Source organism: Lycorma delicatula, chromosome 1, assembly GCF_047948215.1.
Source record: "Lycorma delicatula isolate Av1 chromosome 1, ASM4794821v1, whole genome shotgun sequence".
NCBI classification, from domain to species: domain Eukaryota; kingdom Metazoa; phylum Arthropoda; class Insecta; order Hemiptera; family Fulgoridae; genus Lycorma; species Lycorma delicatula.
This window is the reverse complement of record NC_134455.1, coordinates 45,112,913-45,140,665: the sequence shown is the minus strand read 5'-3', so window position 1 is coordinate 45,140,665 and position 27,753 is coordinate 45,112,913. Positions and strand designations below refer to the sequence as shown.

The 27,753-nt window shown below is 31.4% G+C and overlaps 1 protein-coding gene across 1 annotated transcript in view; it reads left to right on the top strand.

The window, feature by feature from the left end:
* The window catches only part of ash1 (histone-lysine N-methyltransferase ash1), a 229,911-nt gene that overhangs the window by 27,165 nt on the left and 174,993 nt on the right, over positions 1–27,753 (top strand). The window lies entirely within an intron of this gene.

The window sequence follows — 27,753 nt, the reverse complement described above, 5'->3', positions numbered from 1 at the left end:
TTGCTATTAAGATTTATAAAAAATATTATATTCTTGTTTTTAGCATTTACTAAAGACAGATTGAATAGAAAAGCAGTTATCTATGTTAGTGATCACTAGTCAGATTTTAATAGTTTACACATAACATATGTGGGAGCATGTGAAGGATTGTTTATTAAAATTTCTTCAGTTAGACTTCAGCAATTGCTGCTTTTATGCATGTATCAATAAAAATATTAATAGATTCAAAGTACTGTCCTATATAATCTAAAATTGATTACACTCTGAATTTTGCAGTGTTTTTTTTTCTTTTGATTAATTTTTGAGAGAAAATAATAGGTAGGCTTGGAGTTCAAGAGATGAAATGGAAATATTCTTTTGGAATAATGTTAATGTGATCTGGTATTTCAGAGCCACCAAGTTGTTAAAGATTTTGGTTTTCTTTGAATTGCAATATGCAAAACTTTTGATTTTGTGTAAACTACAGGTTTCCAAAAGCATAAAGGCACTACTTTGAAAGTACTTTTATACGGATTTGAATACTAGATCGTGAATACCGGTGTTCTTTGTTGGCTGGGTTTCAATTAACCACACATCTCAGAAATGGTCAACTGAGACTGTACAATATTACATTTCACTTAACACTAGTACATATCATCCTCTGAAGTAATACCTGACAGTGATTCCTGGAGGCTGGAAGAAACAGGAAGAAAATTTCCAAAAGCTTCATGATACTTGATACTAGTGGAACATAATGTTATAATGTGATGTTTCTGTTGTAATGTAGTGATAATGAAGAAAACAAATGAAATACACTTAGTGGTGAGTGAAAACATGAAATATCATATAATTTTTAAATTGCTGTCTTTGCCATGCTTTCCATTTTAATAATGTAGCATAATAATCAACATTGAAATGTTTTTTTAACAAATATAATATAGAGTATTCAAATTAAGAAAAAAAATTATATTTATAAACTATAATATAAAAAATATAGAATAAATCATCAAAGTGTCAGATGTACACTCATTTAGGTATATGCTTATTCATATTTGCCTTTTTTTTACTCTTTAAATTGATTTAAAAAAATTAACTTCTACAGATTGAATAGAAACAAAGAAATTTCTTTGTCAGACTGAAGATATCCTAAGTACTTTTAAGATGTTTTAAACTTCTTTAATTTTTCTCTAGAAATGCTTTATTAAAGAGAATTTACTCCTTGTATTGTAGTAACTTTCTAGTAGTTTGAAATAGAAATTTGCCCATAAACTGGCTGTACCTGCTCATATTTAGTTGAATATAATTGCCCCATCTACCTTAGAGGGGAAAGAAAGAATTGTCAATAGTTTTAAGTGTAAAAAAAATATTTATCCCAATCTAATTTTATTGAGTTTTTTACCTGGTGAATTTCTGTCTGCCTTATTTGTACTACTGTTCTGTTATCAGTATCCTTCTATTAATGTACTAATCAGTTTGCCCACTCTGATAAAAATGTTTTCTTCTATTTATTAATTATTGCAGAATTTTTTTCCAAAATGATTAATCATTACATTGACCAAGAGCTCGGTCAGAATATGTGGTGTAGCATCATGGCTTTTCATAAAACCCATTTTCAGCAACAGTTCAACCCTAAATAAAACTGAAATGAACCAAACTAATATGATCATTTATTATAAGAATGTTTTGTTTAATTTATTTTAATTCTGATTATTAACCCATTAAGTATTTACATTAAATTAGTGAGTATTAACATGGTACTTAAAATTTTTATGATAATTACTATTCAGTAAATGAAAACTGTAAATCACTCTAAATTAAATAGTTACTATTTAGTTTTCATCATCACTAATTAGTTTACTTCATTTACTAGTAATATTAGTAACATTGGAGTTACTGTGTAAATAGTAATAAATACTCCATCAGTGTCAAAGCTTGAAAGCATTGTCAAATAGTAATTTAGTTCAGTTCATATATTTCTAGCATTCTCTATTGATATTAATATATTATTATCTTTTATGACCGCATAGGATCACTTTAGTCAGTTCATTATCCAAGTCTCTTTGGGACTGTTTGGGCCTTGTTGTCCTCCCAGTACTTTTTCATATGTTCCAATCTTTGTGCACTTTCTAGAGTTGAAAATGTTTATGTTATAAGTTTTTCTTGTGTGAAGCGAGTGTTTTTGTTTAATTTTATCTTATCTGTGGTGTCTTCTAGTGTAAGTCCAATTTACTTCATATCTTCTCTTATTTCTCTGATCCATCTGCATCCTGTCTTGGTATTTCTTGACTCGAGATTGTACTGTATTAGCTGCTTCAGAAGTCTTGAATCTTGCATTCTCATATCCAAAGAATTCTACTTTCCTCTTATACATGGTATCAGTGATGGATTCTAACTTTTTGAACATGAGTTTGTTGGGAACAATCCACCACTGCACGCCTTTTTGTTACTTCTTATTGATGCAGGATCTTCCAATTCTTCTTTTGATTTTTTGGAGTCTGTCTTTGATTGTTCATTGAGGTGGAAGAGTGTTTCTGCTACATATGTGGCTTCTGGTTTTGTAACTGTATTGTCTTATTTTTGTGTTTATTGATAGGTATTTTTATTGTAAGAATACCAGGTTAATTTTTGAGCTTCAGGTAGTTTGTTTTTTATTAGGTTGTTTATTATTTCTCAGAGGTATTTAAATTGGGTTACGATTTTGATTTTATTACTGTTTATATTTACTTCTTTTAATCATGTTGGTTTTTGGGGCATAATTTCTGTCTTTTTGATTGATATTTTGAGGTCAATTTTGTTTGTAATATTTTGAAGTTCTAATATCTGAGATTTAGCTTTGTCAATGTCATTTGCTAGTGATGCCAAATCGTTGGTGAAACCAAGACAGTTTGTTTTGATTTTTCAGTCTAATTTTACTTCTGGGGGAATTTTTTGAGTCATTCCCTCATTACCATTTCTAGAGCACAGTTGAATAATAGTGGTGAGAGCCCATCGCCTTGGTGCAGTCCTCTTTTGATCCCAAATGGTTCCAAGAGCTTGCCTCTGAATTTTACCTTCCCTTAGTGTTTGTGAGAGTCAGTTTTATCATGTTTATTAATTTTGTATGTAGTCTCCGAGGTATCAGAGTTTTTAATAGGGATTCCCTGTGGATGCAGTCATCAACAAATGTTATCACCATGTCTGTGTTTCTTTTCCTGTTGTAATCCATTATTACATTGAGACTCATGATCTAGTCTGGACAGCTCCTCCAGGGTCTGAAACCTCTCTGGTATTCTCCTAGTTCTTTTTTGAGTTGTGAACCGATGCTGTAGAGAATGATTCTTGAAAGAATTTTATATGTTGTGTCTAGGAGTGAGATTCCCCTGTAATTGTTAGGGTTTATTTTGCCCCCTTTTTTTGTGTAGCAGATGGTTGAGGGCTGTTGTCCAGTGTTCTGGTAGTTCTTTGATCCAGATGTTGACAAGCTGTTGATGGATAATTTTTGCTGATCTTCCTGCATGCTTCCAGATCTCTATAAAAGTCTAAATCTTCTCCAGCTGCTTTGTAATTTTCCATCTCATACAGTGCGTGGTAGACTTCTTTTATTGTGGGAGAGTTGATGTTTTCTGGTGGTGTTGGTGTTGAAATTTAGGAGTCTGTTGAAATATTTAACCAGGATTTCCACGTCTATTGTTATGGGCCAGTTTACTGGTTTTATTCTTTATTAGTAGGGTTGGGGGTTCTTATTTTTAGAGCTGATTTTTGAAGGTTTTGTAGTAGTCTCTTGACTCTTTTATTGAATTCTTCTTCTATTGACTTCAGTGTGTCTTTATGGTGTTGTCCTTTTATTCTTCTTTGGGTTCAGTTGGTTTCTTTTCTTTGTTTTACTAGAGTTTGGAAGGATATTTCTGATTTTTGGGTTTGGTGAAATAGCCATGCTTGATGTCTTTTTCCACTGTTTCATCACATTCACTGTTCTGCCATTGATGGTTTTTACGGAATTTTATTGGGGCTAATTCTTCTGCGATTTCTTTAAGGTTGTTGACTAGATCTTTGAGTTTATCTGATTGTTATTTTTTCTGTTGCTTTTTGGTAATTTTCATTCTTGATTAGTTAGGCAGGGTCCATTTTTCTTGATTCATTGGAGAACTATGTATTAAATATAATTCACATGGATTATATTTTATGCACGTAATGCATGAAGATTTAATTTGTATGAAAAAAATCTTTAAAGAAGAACTATCTGTTGGTGGGAAATATTTTTTCTGCTATGATAAATAAGAATAGTTTATTCTTGGTTGATTGTCTAAACTTGAAACAATGAGTGACTTAACATTTACTACTTGGAATTCACTCATATCTGCCTGGTCATCATTTTCCTGTATTGGTGAAAACCAATTTACAGAGGAGCACTCTATACTGATTTACTAGGGCGAAGTAAGGATGACCAGGAAAAATTGATAGAAAACATGGACTTCCTATCTTCTAGCATTAAATTTTTCTTTACGATTTTACCCGACTATAATAATGAATGAGTGGTCTAAATACATATGCATCACTTCTCAGTTATCCACATTTTACGACTTTTAGATCACCTTTTATAAATGTGAGCAATATCATTGTAATATTTTGAAAATAATACTACAATAATCTATATAGATTAGAAATTATTGGAAATGAGATTTTGTTTTGTAAGGGATTTTTTTTAGCACCGAGTTTAATTAAAATTGAAAGCTTACTAATATTATTCAAATATTATTAATTTATATTGATAGAACAGTTGATCATTTTTTTGTCAATCGCTAAGGCTACTTATAATTTGAGGAAATTTTATTTTAGTACTTGGAAAAAAAATTGATGTGGACACTAAATGACTTCCATGTATGCCTATGAAATTACATATACACATTTTTTTAAAATCAAAAGTACATAAAATTTTACTTCATTAATAACTTCTGATTTTTTTATTATTGAGTTATTTATTGTAAACATTTTTTTCAATCAGAGGTTATTAATTATTAATAAATCAATATATTTTAATAAAAAAAATGTTAAAAAAGTAGATTTAGTTGGATTTGAATCCATGTACCTTCCGCTTGTAAGATGCAGATATTTCATTAATTAAAACTTTATTTGGTTATAACTCTGGAACCAATGAAAACAAGTACTAGTAATGATATATAGTTGAAAAAACTGTCAATGAGAGCTTATTAATGCAGTTAAGAAAAATTCAAAAATTCAAATTTTTTGTATTTTGGGTTTTTTTTGGATACTTTTGGTACAGTCGATTGCAATCAAAAGGGGGGAGGTACAGAACTAGATGTTACAACCGAATTAAATTCAAAATTTCAACATCCTATGGCTAATTGTTTTTGAGTTATGAAAGATACATACGTACAGACATCACGCCGAAACTAGTCAAAATGGATTCAGGGATGGTCAAAATGGGTATTTCTATTGAAATCTGAAAACAAATTTTTCATGATTGCAATACTTCATTTACTTCATACAAGGAAGTAAAAAAAACTGTAGAGTGAATGTATTTTCACATTCCTTGAACTTCAATGAACAGGTTATTTATAATAAGGTTAGAACCACGGAAAATTGTTTTTAAATATTACATTCGAATGATTTAGTCAGTGAAAGTGCTTTATTTATTATCCAGCAATAAATGCTTGTGCATTTCTTCTTGTTAATGTTATTAACTTCGATTATTTGTTGGAACCAGTTTATTGTATGTGGCTCGTCATTGGCATTTGCCGTTTCTTCACATCATTCATTTTCCAGGAATATCAGCATTATGTACCAAATTAGTTTACATTACTAACTCTATATCATGAGTTAATAAATATAGTAATAATTCTTACTAGTTTTAAACCTCAACAACTTTATTAAAAAGTTGTTTATTTGAATTAAATAAATTGTGTCCACTAAATGTATAAAGTTAATTTCTTGAATTATGTAAATTGTGTTGTAATTAAATTATGTAACATATATTTATGCAACTTCTTTCTGCATTTTTTCTGTATGCAGGTACTATTGAATACATGATACTGTATATCAAAATAAGGAATAAGAAATCATACTAAATTATATTGAAAAATGTCAATAAGTTAATTTATTGCATATTATTTTTAAAAAATACACAAGCAGCAAGTTTTAATTTTAATAGTTTTTAGTAAACACTAAGATTAAAATTAAAAAAAATAAAAATAAGTTCCTAAAAAAAATATTTGTATTGAATAAAAATGTAAAAAAAATCCTATTTAATTCTTTTTCTTTTTAATTGAAGGGGATTCATTTTTCTGATTTTAATTTTAATTGATGTCTCCACTTACTTTTCTTTTGACTAATGATGCTGGCAAATTAATAGTGTTGTTATATTTTGTTTCTCATTATATTCTTTAATTTAGTGATTCTGTAAACAAAGTTATTTTATCTTTTACATTTTTATGGTATTTGGCATATTTAATGATTGTATTTACAAAAAAAAAAAAAAAATATTAATTGTATAAATATCTCGCAGTTTATTGTAATAACATTACATATATTTAATAACAGTAGCATTATATTAATTGATTAATTAGACATTTTTTTTTTGTCTTCAGTCATTTGACTGGTTTGATGCAGCTCTCCAAGATTCCCTATTTAGTGCTAGTCATTTCATTTCAGTATACCCTCTACATCCTACATCCCTAACAATTTGTTTTACATATTCCAAATGTGGCCTGCCTATACAATTTTTCCCTTCTACCTGTCCTTCCAATATTAAAGCGACTATTCCAGGATGCCTTAGTATGTGGCCTATAAGTCTGTCTCTTCTTTTAAGTATATTTTTCCAAATGCTTCTTTCTTTATCTATTTGCCGCAATACCTCTTCATTTGTCACTTTATCCACCCATCTGATGTTTAACATTCTCCTATAGCACCACATTTCAAAAGCTTCTAATATTTTCTTCTCAGATACTCCGATTGTCCAAGTTTCACTTCCATATAAAGCGACACTCCAAACATACACTTTCAAAAATCTTTTCCTGACATTTAAATTAATTTTTGATGTAAACAAATTATATTTCTTACTGCAGGCTCGTTTAGATTGTGCTATTCGGCATTTTATATCACTCCTGCTTCGTACATCTTTAGTAATTCTACTTCCCAAATAACAAAATTCTTCTACCTCCATAATCTTTTCTCCTCCTATTTTCACATTCAGTGGTCCATCTTTGTTATTTCTACTACATTTCATTACTTTTGTTTTGTTCTTGTTTATTTTCATGCGATAGGTCTTGCGTAGGACTTCATCTATGCCGTTCATTGTTTCTTCTAAATCCTTTTTACTCTCAGCTAGAATTACTATATCATCAGCAAATCTTTATCTTTTCACCTTGTACTGTTACTCCGAATCTAAATTGTTCTCTAACATCATTAACTGCTAGTTCCATGTAAAGATTAAAAGGTAAAACGGAGATAGGGAACATCCTTGTCGGACTCCCTTTCTTATTACGGCTTCTTTCTTATGTTCTTCAATTGTTACTGTTGTGGTTTGGTTCCTGTACATGTTAGCAATTGTTCTTCTATCTCTGTATTTGAACCCTAATTTTTTTAAAATGCTGAACATTTTATTCCAGTCTACGTTATCGAATGCCTTTTCTAGGTCTATAAACGCCAAGTATGTTGGTTTATTTTTCTTTAATCTTCTTTCTACTATTAATCTGAGGTCTAAAATTTCTTCCCTTGTCCCTATACTTTTCCTGAAACCAAATTGGTCTTCTAACACTTCCTCCACTCTTCTCTCAATTCTTCTGTATAGAATTCTAGTTAAAATTTTTGATGCATGACTAGTTAAACTAATTGTTCTGTATTCTTCACATTTATCTGCCCCTGCTTTCTTTGGTATCATTACTATTACACTTTTTTTGAAGTCTGATGGAAATTCCCCTTTTTCATAAATATTACACACCAGTTTGTATAGTCTATCAATCGCTTCCTCACCTGCACTGCGCAGCAATTCTACAGGTATTCCGTCTATTCCAGGAGCCTTTCTGCCATTTAAATCTTTTAGTGTTCTCTTAAATTCAGATCTCAGTATTGTTTCTCCCATTTCATCCTCCTCAACTTCCTCTTCTTCCTCTATAACACCATTTTGTAATTCATTTCCTCCGTATAACTCTTCAATATATTCTACCCATCTATCGACTTTACCTTTCGTATTATATATTGGTGTACCATCTTTGTTCAACACATTATTAGATTTTAATTTATGTACCCCAAAATTTTCCTTAACTTTCTTGTATGCTCCGTCTATTTTACCAATGTTCATTTCTCTTTCCACTTCTGAACACTTTTCTTTAATCCACTCTTCTTTTGCCAGTTTGCACTTCCTGTTTATAGCATTTCTTAATTGCTGATAGTTCCTTTTACTTTCTTCATCACTAGCATTCTTATATTTTCTATGTTCATCCATCAGCTGCAATATATCGTCTGAAACCCAAGGTTTTCTACCAGTTCTCATTATTCCGCCTAAGTTCGCTTCTGCTGATTTAAGAATTTCCTTTTTAACATTCTCCCATTCTTCTTCTACATTTTCTACCTTATCTTTTTTACTCAGACCTCTTGCGATGTCCTCCTCAAAAATCTTCTTTACCTCCTCTTCCTCAAGCTTCTCTAAATTCCACAGATTCATCTGACACCTTTTCTTCAGGTTTTTAAACCCCAATCTACATTTCATTATCACCAAATTATGGTCGCTATCAATGTCTGCTCCAGGGTAAGTTTGCAGTCAACGAGTTGATTTCTAAATCTTTGCTTAACCACGATATAATCTATCTGATACCTTGCAGTATCGCCTGGCTTTTTCCAAGTGTTTATTCTTCTATTATGATTTTTAAATTGGGTGTTGGCAATTACTAAATTATACTTCGTGCAAAACTCTATAAGTCGGTCCCCTCTTTCATTCCTTTTGCCCAGCCCGTATTCACCCACTATATTTCCTTCCTTGCCTTTTCCAATGCTTGCATTCCAATCTCCAACTATTATTAAATTTTCATCTCCTTTTACGTGTTTAATTGGTTCATCAATCTCTTCGTGTGCACACTCTACCTCATCATCATCATGGGCGCTTGTAGGCATATAGACGTTAACAATCGTCGGTTTAGGTTTTGATTTTATCCTTATTACAATGATTCTACCGCTATGCGTCTTGAAATATTCTACTCTCCTCCCTATCTTCTTTTTCATCACGAAACCGACTCCTGCCTGCCCATTATTTGACGCCGAGTTAATTACTCTAAAATCACCTGACCAAAAGTCGCCTTCCTCTTCCCACCGAACCTCACTAATTCCTACTATATACACATTCATCCTATATTAATTAAACATTATAATTATTTTTTAATTGGTGTATCATTTACTAATTACATACTTTGTCCAAATCCCATTTAAGATGGATATTCTTCATTTCCTACTAAATTTATCTGTATTTTCTGAAATAAACAAAATAAAAATAATAATTATGAGGGCGATACAAAAGTAATGGCTGATCAGTAACTGAATAAGAACATTTGAAAAAATTGAAAAATTTATTAATGGTTTCACATACATATCTTCTTTATTTTTCTACATAATAACCATTTCCTTCCAAACACTTTTGGTATTGTGAAACAAGCTTCTTCAAACTCATTGCATAAAATTTTGCTGCCTGGGATCATAGTCACTTTTGTACTTAGATGTTCAACTCTTCACTTACCTTTAATCATTGAGATGCAAACTTTTTTTTTGAGGTGTAGGAAGAGATGATAATCACTGAGTGCAAGATCAGGACTGTAAAGGGATGATAAAAAATTTCTCATCTGAATTTTGAATTGTTTCTGTTATGCATGCAGCCATGTGTGGACGTGCATTATTGTGAATAAGAACAATTTCTGATCTCAGCATTCCCTGTGGTCTGTTTTGAATGGCATGATGCGGTTTAGAAAGTGTTTGACAATAGACTTGTGATGCGATTGATGTTCCAGGTTACATGAAATCGATTAAAAGCACACCCTTTTGGCCCCAGAATACAGATGCCATAATTTTCCTTTTGGACTGGGCTTGTGTTTGAATTTTTTTGGTGTAGGTGTACTGGAATGATGCCACAGCATGGATTGATGTATCATCTCAGAATCCAGTGATGACATGGGAAAAAAATTTGTCTCCCTTATGGTTAAAGCGGTCGAGAAAAGGATGTGCTGATTGATGTCATTCTGTGATTTTTGTAAACACTTGTCAACATTTTTGGCACCCGTTATGCACACAGTTTACTATAGCCTAAAGTGTCAATCACGATTCTCAACAATGTTTTTGAAATTCTAGAGAAAGATTGGCTGTAAAATTATAATTTTCTCTCACTTTTGCATTCTTACATTCAACGAGATTGTCAGTCCAGACAGTAGACCTGCTGCTTCTATTTTCATCGTGAACATTTGAATGGCTTTCCGTAAACTCATGACTCCATTGTGGTAAGCTCATATGTTTCACATAATTGATGATGAATTTCAGCAGCATTATGTCCTCTTGTGTTTAGAAATCTAATTGCTGATCAAACTTCACAATGGCTGGATTTGTTATTTCTGCACTCATTTTTACACACTTTCTCGTAAAGGTAAACAACAATAAACTGATGGCAATGTGGTGGTTATATGATCACTTTAACGTACTGTGATTGCATGATTCAGTCACTGTTATTAGTCGCTTTTTATAACTCATCAGCCTTTACTTTTGTACCATGCCTCATAATAATATACAAAATAATTAGTAATATATTTAAAATTTATACTTTTGTTAATTTAAAAAAACATAATAGTGGTAATGTTATTGCATTATTATTTGAAAACATGGATTTCAAAATATGATTCTTATAATTAAAAGTAAATAAAATGTTTGCTTAAAATACTTGAAAAATATCAGATCTAAAATATATGAGGTGATGTCAAATATTAAAACTATCCTTGCTAAAAAGAAGCTGTGATGTAATCCCCAATTCAATTAAAAAAAAAAAAAAAAAAAAAAAAAAAAAAAAAAATAATGCAGACTGCAGTAAAGTGCTTTACTGTGGAAGGGATAGAAAGACATTTATTGGTGTTACAGAGTTCGTTCCCATTGTACCTCCAGGTATCTAAATTGCAGTTATCAGTTTAACAAAAATAAAAAGTTTTATGATCAGTTTTTTTTTCAAGATCGTTTCTTTTTTTAGTGATGTAAGACTTAATGATGTCAAATGTGTCAGGCCTCCATAGGTTCTACTAGTTTCTTTGATTAACAGAAATTTATATTACGTAATGTAGCAACATCTTTCAATAAAAAAAACTTTTTTCATCTAAGATTAAAAAGAAATTGTAGAGTTTAAGAGTTCCTCCTCCTCAGGGCCCTCTTACTTGCTTATTCTTTATCTTTTAATTAACAAAAAGATAAATATTGTTTTATTTTAACTATAGTTCTTTTAAAAAAAGGTTCTTTGCATTTGGGATTTAGAAAGTGCAATGTTGTAAGGTTTATAGTCTCTTGTCCCCTAGACTCCTTAAACCCCCTGGTTTTTTTTTTACAGAAAATGAGATACTGATATGTTCATTTAAACTCTTCTTTTTTAACCCATGATATGTTTTCAGGGACAAATAAAAAACAAAATTGTCTCAAAAATGTTCCATAACCTTTGCTCTCCAGCTGTGTAGTCCAATATTGTTAACTCTTGGTTTACAGTAATTTTAATAGTGTGCTATTTGTACTGTTATTTTCCAAAAAAATAGATTCTTCCTTAAGAGCAAGTAACAATTCAAATTCCATGTTGTTAAAAAGGTTCAGGACTTCTTTCCTTAAATTCCATGTGCTTCTAGCCCTTTTTAATAAAAAAGAAGTAAATATAAGGATTGTTTTGCTGTATTTTGATTATTGGGAATAATAAAACGCTGTATGGTATTTGAAATTGTAGCCTGTTGCCCATCCATTTATCCTAGGTCTATTAGTCCTTCTGGGCATCCCTAATACCTTCTAAAAGAAAAAAAGGCCATTCTGTATAGTACGGTAAGGAAGGGTGATTATTGCTTGAGTTAATTTTGACAAAAATGATATTTTGTTCCTAATTTAGAGTACACTTTCTTTTATTACTTGTGTGTGTGTGCACATGGGCACACACAAAAGTACACATGCATATGCACACATACACACACACACACACACACATACACACATATATATATATATATATATATGTGTGTGTGTGTATGTGTTTATTTATATATATATATATATATATATATAAATAAACAAGCAGTATTTTAATTATCAGATTTAGTGTTTAAAGACAATGAACTAAGTTTGATTTGAAAGGAAGTGTATGAACATTTACTCATTGTTTTAAGTTACTTCTACATGATACTAATTATCTTGTAATATTATTAATTACATGCAATTAAGGGTTTTCATGATATTAAGAGAGTTGTCTTTAATGAGGCTTGAATTAATTTGATTTTGTCTTACTTATTTGTTAAATGGCTTGTTTAAATTTGCTAGTTGCACTTTTTGTTTTTGTGTTATCTTTGTGTTTTAAGATAATTAACTGTTTCTCTTATATTAATTTGCTTAGTGCAGGCCAGACATATGTGTTTAACAATTCAGTAGTGAAAAGGAAAGTGGTGGTAACTTGATTATAAACAGCAGATGGTCAAAACATACACATACATACAGGTTGGCAGCAGAACCTGTTGTACTTCTTTCCTTTTTCATTACTCTCACAGTTCTCTTTCTTACTCTCTCCACGCCAGCAGTTGGTTGTTCTGTGATCACTTCACGCAAAAGAATTGCAAGTTTGCCCTTGAACTGTCCTTAAAAGAATGCTTGCAGTGCAACTGTGTTTGCGGATAGAGTCCCGGAAACAAATACACTATATTATCTTGGTTGTTGAGTTCAGATCACATTCTATATTATTTCAGTTTAATTTTCTTGGCAGAATATTGGTTAAAATTTTCTCTTTTCTACTTATTATTAATGTCTTTGTATGGGTGGGATAATTTCAAAGTTATTAATTAGATGTAAATATCAAATTATATGCAATTATTAACTTCGTATTTTATATTGTTTTTGTGTTTTAATCGCATACTAGCTACAGGGCGTGCCTATGGCATGCCTCCGCTGCTAGGTCCTCCAGGCAGGCGGCGTTTCGGAATGGAATTATTAGGTGTACAAAATTGATTACCTCTTGTATAAAATTATTTTTTTTTTAATGATGAAAATTGATAGAAAGAAAGTTAAATTAGAAATTTAACTCTAGAAATTGATACTAACGAATCGGGATTTTCCGCTAGTGATTGGTACATTCCGGTGCCTACTCTTTGTTTATTTTTCATTATTTTATGAAGAAAAACAGTCACATAAATAAATAAAAAATATGTGAAAAAATTTTTAAAACACCACTATTAAATTAAACACACTAAAAGCTAAAAAATAATTTTAAGTCTGTAACCCAGGATGGATTTGACAACAAGCTTTGATGGTGATATGTAAGATTATGTGAAAGTCATAGCTTCAAATTAAAAGTTTGATTTTTTTTTGCCAGTCTTTTCTTATGCGTGTTTGCACCCCACTCTTTAGGTCATTCATCACGCATAAGAAAAAATTGGCAAAAATATAAAATTTTTAATTTTAAGCTATGACTTTCGCAAAATTTTTCATATCACCATCAAAGCTTGTCAGATCCATTCTGGGATAAAGTTTATCACTCAATCTAAAAAATTATTTTTTAGATTTTAGTATGTTTAATTTAAGAGTGATGGTGTTTTAAACATTTTTTTACATATTTTTTATTTTTTACTTTTTAGCCTTCATAAGTTTATACTTTACAGCTGCAGTAGTGCACAGGTTTGAGTGTATTTAGCGAAAGATTGGATCGTTACGTTTTATGGTGGGAGAGTGCAACCAAAACATATGGCTAAACAATTTAATTTCTGTATAACCAAGATCCGGTCGATCATTAGTGTACTTGATGCGTTAAACAGTTAGCGCTTGACTTGCTGATACATGTCAGAAAAGGACTGGTAAAAATTAGCTAACAGTACAAAAACTGAGCCCAGTTCCTTCATGAAAGCTTAAAATTGTGCAGTACACAACTACGTGATGTTTATTTTAGCAGTTTGAAGTGATCTTTCTTTTCTAATTAATAGGTGGGATTACTAACAATTTTAGCTGCTATCCTTCCTTTCACTACCCTTTAACCATCTTCTTATTGGTTGAGTAGTGTGAAACCATGCATCATAATAGTAATTCTTAAATGACATGGCTCCAGTGCATAAGAAATTTTATTGCTAAAATAGCAAGCAGTTGTCTTAAAGGTACTGCAGTGAAATTGACTGTCTGAAAAAATGTAATATAATCTCTTAATGAAGTTGTGAAACATAGATATTTTTCAGCTAGGAAAAATTGCAAAAGATGGGTTACCTTTTTTTGTTTAGTTTTCCATATAATTCATACTAGCTCATTTTACATAAATGAATTGTTATTTCAATAACAATAATGCACAAGAGTAAGCTTTAATTTGAGGTCTGTAAATAAAGTAATGAGACTAGTTTTTTTGGCAGCCAAAGTGGCAACACTAAAGTTACTAGTAAACATTTAGTTATTTGAACAGCTGATTTTTATTAGATATTAATATTTTTAGTTTATTGTTGCCACGTGAGACGTAAACACACTTTTTGTGAAACAAGTTTTTGTTGTGCGTTACAAAAATGAGTGATACTAATTATGAACAACATTGTGCAATGAAGTTTTGTTACTCTGTGTGCATGCTACTGAAACTTTTTCAAAATTGAGAAGGGTGTATGGAGATGACACTCTGTCATGAGCCCAAGTTTTTAGGTGGTTTAAAGCATTTTCAGATGGCCAGGAATCAGTTGCAGATGATCCATCGTCTGGAATACCTTTAACATCAAAAAATGACGACAGTTTTGAGCGAATCAGAGACTTTATACGGTACGACCGGTAATTAACTGTCAGACTGACTTCAGAACAATTGAATTTGAACCGTACCGCAGTCCATCAAATTTTGACAAACGAATTGAACGTGAAAAAACTTTGTGAATAATTGGTCCCAAAAAACCTCACTGTTGAACAGAAAAACTACAGGGTGGAAGTGTGTCCGATATTCTAGGGCAAATTGAAACTGATCCTTATTTTCTAAAAATGCTATTATTGGTGATAAATTTTGGATATTTGAGTACGACCCACAAACAAAATGCCAGAGCAAGGAGTGACATATGTCAAAACTCACCACGTCCCAAAAAAGCAAAAATGAGCAGATCAAAAATCAAAACCTTGCTAATTTGTTTCTTTTAAGGAGTTTTTGCCTACATGACCGACTGTAAATTAATATGTTTACCAAGAAATTCTTGAAAGACTGCGGAAAAGAGTTGCTCACGTGAGAGCAGCCATTAAAGACAACTGGATGCTACATCATGGCAATGTACCTTGTCACACTGCACTCCCAATTAATGGGTTTTTGGCAAAGAAAAACATTCCTGTAATTCCTCAACTACCTTATTCACCTGACTTTAGTCCCTGGGACATTTTCCTGTTCCCGACTTTAAAAAAACACCTCAAAGACACCATTTTGGAATAGTAGAAAACAAAATAAAAAATTAACTGACCATCTGAAGGATATTCAGAGTTTCTGAGTTCCAACACTGTTATGAAGAGTTGGAGAACCATTTGAAGCGTTGTGTGGCTTTCCAGGGAACTATTTTGATGGTGTAGAGTCCATGTATAATTGGATTGTAAATAAAAGGTTTTTCTGAACCTCAAAAAAGTTCAACCTCGTAAAGTCTCATTACTTTACAGACCTCGTATAATATGAAATTCAATTTTTTTCACAGTAAGTGGTTTGCGATGTAACTTTTAAAGCATGCATGTTCTTTTTTATCATGCTAGTATACTAAAAGTGGAAATCAGGAATTTTTCTGTTTGCATGATAAGTGCTTCTTTTTTGTGATGGAAGATTTGACTATGAAAATACTTATGGATTATTTTAGTTAATTAAGTGTACAGTAGAAGCTTGTTTTGTTTTTGTTGTGAAGACTTAAAACTGCTGGATTACTGTAGGTTACAAATTATTGAAAGTAATGTCAATTATTGAAGGTGCGTAAAAACATTATTACTTGTTGGTCCATTATTTTTCATTCTTTGTATTTTTTGAGTAGTTCTGAAATTTTGAGTAGTTTTGAAATTTTGTACCAGAAGACTTTTGTCTTCTTTAGAAATGCTTATATCACTTAAAAACTGTTTTATCTTATCAGTTATTGCCATCCCAATTGTGAGTTCAGTTCTTGTACTAAAGGTTTTGGGAAAAATTAAATTTTAGGAAAATTTTCTCCAGTTACTAAACCGGTTTTGGTTTGCTGATCTGGTTTTGAGTTTTTGTTTGCTGCACTTATGTGTTTTATTTTATTATCTTCACAAGTGCTATATAATCTATAATAAAAATATTAAACATGAGAATAGGTGTAATGTAGTTCATATGTACCAGAAGTCGTATGACTCGTTCTGGTTAGCTGGAGCTATTTAAATCTGTTTTATTGGTGATCAAATCAGTTATTGGTGTTCAAGTGTTCTTTTAGCGTTTGGTGTATTTGTATATTAAACTATTTAAAATTCACTGCAACATTTCACTTCTCTTCTTTTTTCATTTCTTACGTAATTAAGACTGTTAATGTGAAAGAAACAGATTGATTTATTAATTTTTAATCTTTTTTTATTTAAAAAATTGGTAGCAGGCAAAAAAAATGTTTTTAAGCACAATTTGAGGGAAAGAAATTCTCACAAAAATGTCCTCAATAGCATTTGGTTATCTTCAGTTGTTTAGATTTGGGAGACTATTAAGTCATAATTTTTAACATTTTCACTGTTACTAGTTTATATGATTCTCCATATGTATAAACTGATTTAAGATAAAGGTTTGCACTTGGATTCTTTGATAAAACTATTTGTTGTTATTCTGTTATTTTTGAGAAAATGTGAAATATTTTCTCAACAATTTGAAACTGTTCTTTTGTTGATTCTAATTTCCAGTTTCCTTAATAGTTTGTAGCATTTACATATAAAATCATTAAGAAATTCAGGGAAACTTTTACTTAGACTAAATCGGTCCTGTGGTTTTTATATAATCTATATTTTTATAGGAGACAAATAAACAGCGTCAGCTGAACGATGGTCTTCGAGTATTGGATTTTAATTCAACAAATTTTCAAAAATGTTATTCCACCACTATTTTTGATTTTGAAGATATTTGGTATATGATAACTACCCACCATGTAGTGGCCAAAATATGTTCTTATATTTAAAAAAGAATATTTTTTTTTGTGTAATAATCCATTTTCTAACTTGCCAATAGGTAAAAGCAGCCATTTTCCCGCTTTTTCTATGAGCTGTAGGATTCTTATTTTACATCATACAGAGGTCAAAAAGGGCTGTTTGAAAAGAGTAAAGATGGAACTTGCATAGTAAATGTAACTTACTGAAGTTACATTTACAAATTGTTTTTTCAAATATTAGGCCCAAAATAAATAATGAAGTGCTTAGGGTAGCAGGCCTATTTTTTAACTTTTTAATGTTGGCTACTGTAGTATTACTTATAAAATAAAAATTGACTGTTACTGAGTGTCTCATTAATGAAAGTAGCCGCCAAATCATAAGATTTTGAAAAATTGTCTCATTTTTAGGGCCCAAAAACTACATGTGGGAGTGTTCAATTGGCATTCACGCTGAAACAGTATGTCACAAATTGACTTACAATAGATTTCAGTATTGCACAATACTTTATTTTAGAGTTTACTGAACAGCAAATAACATTGATATCTTTAAGAAGTGGATGTACTGAAACAAAAAATATCTGTACTTTTCATAAAACAAAAGCTGTCACATTAAACTGGTTAAGAAATCTCTTTGAGAAATATCTTTGACACTTTCAACAAAAAATCTAAATTTAAAATTAATTCCAGGCAGAGCACTGTGTACAAAATGCTTAAAAAAAATACAAAACCACAAGATGATCCAGAAAGCGAACTGGAATGTCAAGGTATATTTGAACCTCAATGTGTTATTGTCAAGTCAGTGAATAAAGCTTGTTCAGCACTTGGGATTTCTCCTGTTAAAGTTCAAAACTTATCGAGCAGTGCAAAGGAACCAATTTTAAAAAAAAGTTAACAAAAATATCCAAGTGAGTTACTAGTAAATTAAACAATTCCTTTGATTTAAATATTTCTACAGAAGAAACCAGTTTATTTCCACAAAATTTTTCTGATATTAGGCAGGAAATATGAAGAATTAATCATTAAAATAAAGATAAAATGAAAACATTTACATCAACCCAGGAAAAAATTAATGTTTTAAGTTTATTACCAAGCAAGCATCTGGAGCAATTCAGCAAATTCAAAATGAGTTTAGTATTTAGCCTGTCAATCCAAACAATTAGTTAAAACAAGTGCAATTTTGCCATAAATCGGAAAAAAGGAACCCAGTCACGTAATTGATGAAAATTTATTAAATTTGGCCAAGATTTTTATTGGAATGATGAGCACAGCCAAATGTTGCCAGGTAAGAAGGATTGTGTCTCTGTAAGACAAGCTGACAGGAAGAAAATTAATATTAAAAAAAAAGCTTATCTTATGCAACTTAAAGGAATTGTACACATCCTTTAAAGAAAAACATACTTTAAAAATTGGTTTTTCAAAATTTCCTGTTTAAGACCCAAATTTTGTGTTCAGGCTGGTGGGTCAGGTATTCACTCTGTTCATGCGCACGCGTGCATATCCCACAAAAATGTAAAACTCGTGTTATCTGCACTAAAAATGAAATTTGATCATAAAATTCTCCTTTCAACTGCGGTGTGTGATATAGAAAATGAAACATGCATGCTGTCACAGTGTGAAACCTGTCCAAGTACTAATGACGTGCTCAGATTACTGCAAGAGAGCTGGGATGATTTTGATTCTGAAATTATCTTCAAAGAGTGGGTTTCTGTTGACCGTTGTGAACTAACTACTCAAATTCTTCCATGTCAAGAGCACTTAGATAAACTTACTGAAAATTTAAATAATCTAAAAAGGCATCATTTTGTTGCAAAGAAACCAGCTAATTTCCTCAACAGTAAAAAGGAAAACTTGTTGGAAGGTTAATGTACTGTAATGGGAGGAGACTTCTCTCAAAATTATCCTTTTGTGATACAGGATGAAGTCGTCATATCACTAATCAAAACATCCATTTCTTCTATATTTTAAAAAAGAAGGAAAATTACAAAGTCAAAGCTGCTGTGTGATTACTGAGTACTTGAAGTACAATACTACCATTGCTCTGCTTCCAAAAGCAAGTTATAAATAAAATAAAAACACTGTTACTACAAGTTAAACAGTGTTTTTATTTTTCTGATCGCTCCTCAGCCCAGTATAAAAACAAAAAAATGTCATAATTTGTGCTACCATCAAGATTTTGAAATTGCAGCTGAATGTCATTTTTTTGCCTCATACCATGGAAAAGTTCATGTGATGGTATTGGTGGAACTGTAAAAAGGAGTGTTACTAAAGCAAGCATTAAAAGGACAGTCGACAATCAAATTGTTACAACTTCTGAAATGTACAATTATTGCAAAAACAATATTACAAATATAACATTTATTTTCTGCTCTAATTAAGATGTTCAGGAAACTGAAGAATATCTCAGTTCTCGTTATCAGGTAATCACAACAGTCCTAAACACAAGAACCTTTCACAGTTGTTCCAAGAAGTCAGAAATGCATTCTCAAAGTCCGGGTGACCTCTGAATCAGAAACATTTACATTAGTATCGGTACACAAGGACATTGGTGTTTTTGATTGCTTTACAGGTTTACCAGTCAAAATGTAAAAATTATGTCTGCTGCATATACGACGGCAAGTGGTGGTTAGGTGAAGTTATTGAAGTCAAAATACATGAAAATGAAGAGGAATATTGAATACACTTTTTCCACCCACACAGTCGTGTTACTTCATTCAAGAAATCATTGAGAGATAATCAAACATGGGTTCAACTGGAAAATATTTTAAAGATTCTCACACCTTCAGAGCTTTTTCTATCAACTACTGGAAGAGGACACAACATTACATCAAAGATGAATGAGGACTTATCAGTTTTACTCAATAAAAAATGGCTAAGTTATAGTTTGTTATCAAAGAGTGCAAGATTTATTTAGCAGGAGTAAAATAAGGTAAAAGTGAATTGAACAACTCGTTAATGTATTTGAATTGTTTATCATTTTGTAATTATTATTTATCATTCTGTAATTGACTATACAGTCTGTCTTAAAAGTTCCCGAACTAAATTAAATAAAAATAGAGATTTAAACGAATTTATTCACATCAGCCCTCTACACAGAACCCTTCTCTAGTTGTACAGTCGTTGCAGCGACGGTAGAGGCCGTCAAACGCTCTGGAAAAATCTCTTTGTGGGTTCGCCATCAACTGCTCGGTGCAAGCCCTTTGGATGGCTGGAATGTCGTCGGAAAAGTAGCCTTTCATCTTCAACTTGGGTTTCAGGAACAAAAAATAGTCTGCTGGAGCCAAGTCCGGTGAATGTGGCTTGGGTTTAAGACGATGATTTGATTTGCGGTGTAATAATTTGTTAAAACTTTCCATGTGTGCCGAGGCATTGTCGTGGAAGAATCCAGCTGCCCGGATCCCGGTACTCGGTCCGAATTTGACGAATGCGACGCATCAGGTGTTTTTATTACTTCCAAATAGAATTTAGAATTCACGGTTTGACCAGTTGCGCGCGCACTTCCGCAACGTTTTCGTCGTGAACAGCTGTTGACGGCCTCCTGCTTCGTTAGTCGTCATCCAACGACTCTCTATCGTCTTTAAATCGCTTCCACCACTTGTATGTTGTACGAGATGCGGCTTCATCGATTGCTTGCTGCATCATAGAATAAGTTTTGACGAAAGAATTTTTAAGTCGAACACAAAATTGTATCGCGCTTCTTTGTTCCATGTCGTGAGCTCGCGCAGGGTCACGTGAACACAACGTATGCGGCTGAATATTACTCGAGACTGGAGTGACGAAACGTGTTGAAATTTTGTGCCCACAGTCGTCAGAAATCGTACTACATAGTTGTTTGATTGTCCGAGGATCGCAGTATTTGCATAGACTACAGAAATTTAGTTCGGGAACTTTTCAGACGTACTGTGTATTTTTAAATTTTGTAATTGTGTATTTATTAATTATCAATTTATTCATTCTAATGAGTTTAGTTTAATATTTTTAATATGGCAAAAATACATAACAATATTTTTGGATACGATGATTACGGTTAGAAGGAACGGTGCTTTTAGCGGTTTTGTTGGTGTTATTACTCTCAACTCCTTTGAGTAACAGAATAAATTTTGTATGGTTTTAAAGTACATAAAAAGTAGTTACTGCTTTAAACATTTCAGATTTTTATAACCTGTCCTACATGTGGTTTTTGGGCCCCAAAAATGAGATATTTTGAAAATCTTGGTAAACACTCGGTAACGGTCCATTTTTTTTTATAAGTACTACTATTATCTAAGAGTTAAGAGGTAAACAACAGGTCTGTTATCCTAAGCCCTTCATTATTTATTTTGGGCCTAAAATTTGAAAAAAAAAAAACAATTTGTAAACGTAACTTCAGTAAACATTAAAAGATTTGGTTATGTAACAAAATGAATTTTGGATGTATTAAGATAAGTTTCATCTTTACTCTTTCGAAAAAGCTTTTTTTGACCCTCTGTACGATATAAAATAAAAATGCTACAGCTCATGGAAAAGTGACGAAAATGGCTGTTTTTACCTGTTGGCGAGTTAGAAAATAGTCTCTTACTTAAGAAAAAAAAATTTTTAAATATAAAAAAAATATTTTTTGACCACTACTAGGTGGGCGGGTAATTATCATATACCAAATATCATCAAAATAAAAAATAGTAATGGACTGATAATTTTTTGAATTAGAATGAAATACCCCTACGTATAATTTCCGGTAGAGCTGTTCGCAGGCTACCCCTGGTGTCTCAAACGATTTTTTTGGAACACTATTTCGTTCGATAAGATTTGTTATTTAGTAGATCACAGGTTGTTTCTGTTGCACACTTTTTATTTTTATTTGGCAAATTATATATTTTCTTTCACAAACTACACTTTTTTCAGGTAATGAATTGTGTGTGTGTGTGTGTGTGTGTGTGTGTGTGTGTGTGTGTGTGTGTGTGTGTGTGTGCGTGCACACGTGTTTGATAAAAGATTCCATTGAGAACCGAACCTAGAACCTCTCGTTATATAAGCTGGCACGCCATTATTGGAAGTTTTTGTACGTGGTTTGTTTACACTCAGTAGCTGCTTTTGAACTCTTAAATTTTTATAATTTTAAATTAATACTGATCGTGATTTAATCATTCAAGAATTTTTAAATTTGGTTAAAATCGTGGATTTAACTGGGTTATAACTGTAACCTTGCATAATTGTATTTTTGTTTATGCAGGAATTGCAAACATGCCGTTTTAGTGTCGATCATAGATGGTGATTTTTTTCTGAAACACAAACTTTTAACATAACATTAAATTTTCTAACTCGCTTGGTTTGATTCCGTATATCCAATGTGTATCGTGTGTTAAAATATGGAGGTGTATTATAAGAGTATGTTCTTGTTGCGGTTTTTCTCTAGCTGACAAATTCTTTTTGTTAAGGGAAGTGTACAAATGTTGGATAGTTCAAAAGTTACATGTGCAATTGTATAATATAACTTTATTAGTTTTCTTCACCAAAAATAACGAAATTATCAAAATAAGATGCCGTTAATAAGATTCAATTAATCGTATGAAGATAAAATCACATCAAAAGTTAAAAGCTTCGCATCAGTTAATAGCCTCAAGAGTTAAAGGTTTGTTGATCGTATTAACTCTTGAAACTTCGTTAACGTGAGATTAGATACTGTTACTTCGGTAAAAATGGTGAAGTAAGAATTGTAAAATCTCAAAACAGAAAAGAACGAAGGTTTACAATTTCTGACAGCTATGAAAATAGCTGTCTGACATTATGAGGGTATTAGGTGGTTCATGCCATTTAGGTAGCCTTACTGGAACTCACTGATTTTTTTTTTTAGTAAAACCCCAAGGATCTTGTTTGATAGATCGGTTGTAAAATGGGTTGTTACTAGTCCTAATTATTCTAATCATTTATTTTCGAAACATTGAAGTTGATTCGATCTTTAGATGCGTGCGCGTATTCGTTTACATCCGTGTTCGAATTTTTCATAGTTTGTTTCCTTTTGGACTTGTAGTGGTGAATGTACCGATCGGCGGAGTAGTTTTGGTGTCTGTTTAATGTGTATTTTAATTTGTCGATGCTTTTATCTGGTCTAATATAATGTAGGTTCTGCTCGTATACAGAAGCGATATCCATCGGACAGATGTGCATTCTCTGTAGTTAACTTTGCTTACTCGTCAAGCCGGTTTCTTCTCCCTTCTTCATATTTCTCTTATTTCTGCTTTTATTAAGTCTTACCTATGACTTCATTACACTCCAAAATAAGCCTTATTTATACTTACTTAATTTAGATTTTATGTTGGTTTTTTTTATTATATAAGACAAGAAAGAGCTCTGTGTTTTTAATCGTGATGTAGTATAAACTTTTATGTTAAGTGGCAATTGGATAGGGTGTATTCTCCATGATATAAAGTAAGGCCTTTTAAACTGCCTATATTACGATATTTAAAAAAGTTATTTCTAAATTGTGAAAATTTTATTTTAAGTTCTCTTTTATTTGATAATAAATCTTCACTAAGAACGCTAAAACGCTTGTTATAAACCATTGACGATGAAGGAAAAGCATTAGAGTAATTGATATTTTTCCTCGTTTAGGTAGTAAGTTTCAACTAACGATCCTATTCGGTAATATTTGTGTTTTAAATTAGAAGCTGTGTGTTTTAAATGTCGACCAGCTTTTTAGACGGCCGCTTTGGGGCGTTAGCGACTGAAGAGTAACTTTATTGCTATTTTTTTTGTATTTCCTATTACCCGTCTTATTTAGGGTTTTAAATTTTGACGATGCATCTCTGACTTTTCTGAAAGTTTGATTGTTACTGTTACCTGTCTTATGTTAATAAATCATTTTCCTTGTCAAAAAATTTGTACGTGTGCTGTTTCTTGAGTATTTAGCTTTAAGTAGCCTCACATAAGGTCACTACGGCTAACCTTCAAAATGCGAACACAGTTTTCACTTCATTTTGATTATTAGAATCTTTTTGACACCTTTAAGGGTTATTGGCTTACGATTCTAACGAATATTTTTTAAAAGTATTTAAACAAGCTTATAATGTATAAATATATGTATTTTTGTTTTGTTGTAGTTTGAGTTGTAGTTCAAGAACTATTTAATAGTTCGATTTATGCTAGAAAAGAACCTTCCTTTGGTAGAATGCTTGTGAATTTTATGAATTTTGTTTTAACGGAAAATCTTGTTTTGCTGTTTCCTCTTTAAGCCACATTTGTAATTGAAGAGTTCAGTCTTGAATTGAAAAAAAAAAAAAAAAACAAAAACGAAGTTGCTCCTTTTTCATTTAGAAAAACTTTAATTACCTTGTACGTAAATGTTTAATATTTTGTATTTGTTGATTTTGGAGTAGACGGTTTGTTTGAATTCGGCTATAGAAAGGTGTAAGGTTTGATCACTGTCCATTAGAATTAGTTATCGATGATTGCGTAAGAGGTATGTTAATAATATATTCTTCTTGTATAAAAAGTGTTCGTTTCGTTTTCTGTTCGATTCGACGTTTTGTTCAAGAACGGAGATACAGTTTTCTTTTTTGTTAAATTATTACTTAATCTTAGTATTATTTATTTATTATTAACATATTTTATGTGGTCTTACTACTTATAAAATAATATAAGAACGTTTACACGTTATAATTCTTAAACGGGCCTGTTGAAGTATAGCTATTGTTTTCTTTTTAATAAAAAAAGAAAATTAGTCTGCCTCAAATAATCTGAGTATAAATTTTGCAAGTGAAATTGAATCTTTCATTCGTTCCAACGATCAAATTAAAGTCTGATTTTTGAACTCTTGGGCCTGCGTTATGTAAAAAAATGCAACATTCTATTGAAAAACTCTACTCTTTTTTGTACATTATTATGGGGGAAAAAAACATTAAAAACAATTTTGAATCGTTTTTCTTGGTTTATTACATCATTTTATTTCGGTTTATCACGATAAATTTTTTATCTATCAAGATTAAATTAATGGACATAAAAAGCTATGAGATAGTTCAAGTACATATTTTACTTCCGGTCTCTTATTGCAAAGAAAGAATTAATAGTTGGAAAATTACTTCTGTGGAACCTGATTTACTTCGGAAAGGCTATTTCATTTAATAAAAAGGAAATTTATTTTCTAATAAAAACAAAAATTTAATTAACGATATTCTATCTGACCTAATTTTTTTCTGTCACCACATACCTTTCTTCAAAATTCCAGGGAGGATATAGGTATAGATGTTACGAAGTTGCAGCATTTAATTATTTAGATTGAAAAATTACAGAGGATGAGCGAAAAGATATCTAAAGCGGACTGGTTCGATTAGAGTGAGCATTTATGTAGAAAACAAAACTGCTGGTATTAAATGTAAAGCTAGGAATTAAAAAAGATCTTAAAAAAGTTTGGAGTGCAGCTTATGTCAGCGAAACTTGCCGAAATTGAAACCGAGAAGAAAAAATATTCTGCTGAAATAGGCGTTTCAAAATATCATAATGAAATTCATTGAGTCGATAAAGTATGAATTAAACAAGTTTTAAGACGAACAAGAAAACAGAGAAGCTTGTCAATGAATCTTATAAATAGAAGAACTTGGACGGTGGTCATATTTAAGATAAAATTCAGTATTTTGCTTACAACAAATATATTTTTTTTTTAATCTGCCGATAAAAAGAATACCGGTAAATATTTATTTACAATATTGCTTGATTAAAGTTAATGTAAAAATTACCAGAGAAGACAAAATTATGTAAAACATTTAAATATCGCAGTTTAGCGTAAATCAGGAAAGAATGAAGCGCATTAAACAACGCACTTATAATACAAACCTTTGTATAATTTTTTACGACTAATGAAGAAAAATGATACATTATATTTATATTTGCTACTGAGTAAAAAACCGGACATAGATTAGTAATAAATCACATTTTAACTTATATTTTTAGTATGAACCCATTAAACGCATTAACTTACGTAACCTAAAAGTTCTTGGTATACAGATTATTTAAGAAAAATAGAACCGAAGTTAGTTTGCCATCGTTAAATGAAGCACGACAAATTTCAAGACTCCTCAATTTTACGGTACTTTTTTCTTGATAAAAAATGTTTATATCATTAAGTTAATTCTGACCTCCTTTTAAGTATCTTAACTTCTCTTGTTTAATTCAGTTTCCCTAAAAAGGATTTTTTTTAAATGTACGCAGTAGATTATTATTGTAACTGTGTTACACAAGTGTAAAAGTTGGTAAATATTGCAATTATTCTACGGCCTTCGCGATAAGAGTGAATGGAAGTGCGGCCTTTCTTACTGTTTTGGGAATTTGTGGTTAAATATAAATGTTTTTCTCATAATTGATATTTTAGAATTTGGTACAATACTGCCGTTTCCGTATTTTTCAGACACATTAAAGTGAAAAGCATTTTAATTTGGATTTAAAAGTTGCGTTTTATTTCATTTTTCACCTTTATATAATGAGAAAGCGTGGAAGTGTATACTGGTATGAGAAGTCGTGGTGGTTTTATGTTGTTTGCTTTCTTTCTCGGCTAAATTGTCGTATTTACAAGGTAGTATTTGTATTTGAAATTTGAGTGAAAGTACACGTTCAATATTTTATTAGCGAGTGATTAGTTTACGTAGCGAATTGCGTCGGTTTTTCTCAGTCCATTTCATCTTCAGCTATTTTACACGTAGAAAGTGATTATTGTGGAGCCTTACTTCGATAAAATATTCAAAAGCCATTAATATTTTAGCGGAGTTTAGTAGTAAGAGTATAAAAAGCTTATGTAAAAATTACTTCTTAAATTATGTGGTGTTACGTAGCACTAATATAAAGTGCTATAACTGTATCGGTTATAGGGGATCTTACGTGTGGTCAAGTCACTCTTGAAAACTATATAGCAATTAGCAGTAGTAACAAGCATCCCTCAGTGGGGAAAGCGAGGAAAAATACGATTTTCTGTTGCCTTCACTGGACCGTGAGTACGGTCACATCCTTAAATGCAAGCTCTCATCAAAGCAGATGGTATTCAGTTCAAGTGATACCATCATTCTCTTAACCATGATATACATCACTACTCTTTGCAAAGTTGACTGTAATTGGTGCCTCATTGAATCGTAGGTGCTTTACACGCGTCACAGACACAAGAAAGAGTCGGACAGATAGTGGAAGAATAAATGATTATACTTTCGTGATCACGAAAAAAAATAAACGTTTTGTAGAATTCTATCTTATGAATCGCTTGATGGAAAATTAAAATTTTATACCGGGGGAAAATTCCAGGGGGTTGTTTAAATCATAATATGGTAACCCACTTATTAACTATTGGATAAAGTAGCGCCTGCAAGCTTAAAGGTTCCACAAATAAAAAGTTAGAACCCGAATATTATTTTTTATTTTGCGTATATTCGCAATTGTTAAAATTTTGCTTACAAAAATTCTGATGTTCAAAACCAGCATGCAGGTTTTTACGATGGGTAATTATTAGTTATAAATAATT